The 2,500-nt window shown below is 51.3% G+C and overlaps 1 non-coding gene across 1 annotated transcript; it reads left to right on the forward strand.

The window, feature by feature from the left end:
- The first annotated feature begins 791 nt into the window (after positions 1 to 791).
- LOC143154462 (5.8S ribosomal RNA) lies at positions 792 to 946 on the forward strand. The gene has a single exon (XR_012994099.1). It is a non-coding gene; the product is annotated as a 5.8S ribosomal RNA (ribosomal RNA).
- The last annotated feature ends 1,554 nt before the right edge of the window (positions 947 to 2,500 follow it).

Here is a 2,500-nt window from a genome sequence, read left to right on the forward strand (position 1 = left end):
GAGGGTAGTTCCCGAGAATAATAATAATGAAACGAGAACGATTGGACGGAAAAAAGAAAGAGAGATCGGTCGTTGCACGATTATTTGTCACCCGCCGTCTATTCTTCCGTGAAGCCTCGGTCGTGAAGAAAGATGCTGACTGCACGTGTGCTCGCTCGTCGAAGCCAGGCTCGAGTAAAAGCGCCCGAGAGTATAACCGAGGAGGAACGAGACGCCGTCGGACTTTGTTCCGCAACGTTCTTTGCGTTTTCTCTCGCATCCCGCTTTCTCCTGACTTTCGTCGATTTCTAACGAAACGTCCTGCTGATTGGATCCTCTGCACGAGGACCCCGGGTAACCACTGACGATCGCGTCGATGTGCGTCCGAAGACTTCGGGAGGACCGGCTGTGAAGCTCGGATAGCGAGTCGGACACCCATGCACCGCGTCGAATGCGGTTTGAAGTTGGGACGAAAGACCGATTCGAGCCGGCTGCGAGTCCTTTTTCGAATCTGGACGCTCCCACGTGCGTTCGTCAGCTCAATCGGTGAGGACTGTGGTTCCTTTGATCGGGATTATCCCCGCGGTTCCACATCCCACGATTCATGATGGTTTTTCAATGTACTTTGCACCCGGCCGTCGAATGATTCGCGTTCATGTGCGCGAACTTTCGACGTGTTCCGTCAGTCGGGACTTTGTGTCGTCAATTTGGCGACGCCCAAGCCTCCTTCTTTCTACGTTTGGTCGGAGGCGCGGGCATCGATTTTCAAAACTAGAACCAAAGAGAATTTAAACGCAAAATTGCATAACGATTACCCTGAACGGTGGATCACTTGGCTCGTGGATCGATGAAGAACGCAGCTAATTGCGTGTCAACGTGTGAACTGCAGGACACATGAACATCGACATTTCGAACGCACATTGCGGTCCACGGATAAAATTCCTGGACCACGCCTGGCTGAGGGTCGTTCACATAACCTAATACTGCTTGCGTTGCTATCCAATCCCCGCCGTCGTTTCCGGAGAGAATGGAAACGTTTCAGAGTCGGGTGTGTACGGAGATGCTTACGTACGAGCGAAAGATGGGCAGTTCGTTGGCGATTGTCGCGGACGTGCGAAAATAACGATTTGCCTGCGCGTCTCCATATGTAATCGTTCGGACTCGCGAGAGTGTTGCGGCGTCGCGCGTCGACTTAATACGACCGCCCGTGAACACCGCTCCCTACGATTACTTTGAAGTTTGCGCGCGCATATATTCGTCTTTCGCCCGAATCGAATTTTGCCGCGCTCCCAACGTTGCCTGAAATGATTTTTACGTCGAGAAAGGAACACGAATCGAGAGACTAATAGAGGACAAAAATGAATCACCCCACCACGTGAAATGTGGCATTTGTTAATAGTCGTCGTTCGCACAGCCCCAGGGATTTGTCGACCAGCGGGGGTCGTCGTTGCCCGCGATGTCACATCAAATTTACCGCGACCACTATCGAGGGAGGTCTTTATCTTCGAACGTTGAAGACTTCGGCCACGTTCGTCGAATCGAATTTTTGACCCGTCGATGTGGTTCGTTTGGTAAGAGATATGCTCGTGCGTGCAAACGTTTCTGAACCTTCGGTGCTGTACTTAAAATCCTCTTTGGAGCGGCTCGAACGCAACGACAAACTTTGCCACAATGAAGGGAAACTGCTGAAGGGAAAGCGAGAGGTTGGTCACCCCATGTCTCTGTTGTCGATCGTGAGACCGCGCGTATAACCGGTCGTCCAGTCCACGACAACTTTTTCGAATTCATCTCGGACTTGCTAACACCGGGTTCTCTTATCCTCCTCCTCCTTCTCTTCGTTCTGCTCTGGAGAATAGGAGTCAGATCGAGAGTGAGCGAGAGAGGGGAAGAATAAGTAGAATCGAAGTCGACGCGTGTTAGTAGTATTCCTTTAGTATGTTTTACTGGAAAAGCAACGGACGGACGTTAAAATTTCAACCGGTTAAACGTCTAGCGAGCGTTTCGCATCGAATTTCAGTTAGAGAGACACTTTGGCGAGGTGCTTGAAAATCTCTCCTTGTCACCGAGAAAACAGCAGGCTTCCTTTTCTTCGGTTCAACGCGAAGAACTCTCTCAATCGACAGAACCATGTAAGCGTCACCGATGGGATTTTGCGTCGGGCGACGCCGTACGTGTGGGAATGCGGTGAAAAGAAAAGAATCTGCGTGAGAGATAGGGAGAAAATGCTCGTCGAGCGCGTTACTGAGGGAAGGAATAAGACCTCTCGTTCGCGCCCCGACGTCGTTTCCCCACTCCTCGCTCGTTCTTCTTTTACACCCGTCCACGTCGGCGTATATCCCCGCCTACCCTGGTACGCGAGCGAACAACGATTGAAGAGAGAGGATCATCATCGCGTATGCAACTGCAGAACACGTCGAGTTGGGACGAAAAGATTGTGGCGCCTTGCTCTCTTTGATTCGGCGTCGTTGCCTTTCGCTGTTAAAGAAAAACACGTTTGTTTGACGACCTCAGAGTAGGCGAG

This window comes from Ptiloglossa arizonensis, unplaced genomic scaffold (genome assembly GCF_051014685.1).
Source record: "Ptiloglossa arizonensis isolate GNS036 unplaced genomic scaffold, iyPtiAriz1_principal scaffold0023, whole genome shotgun sequence".
Taxonomy (NCBI): Eukaryota; Metazoa; Arthropoda; class Insecta; order Hymenoptera; family Colletidae; genus Ptiloglossa; species Ptiloglossa arizonensis.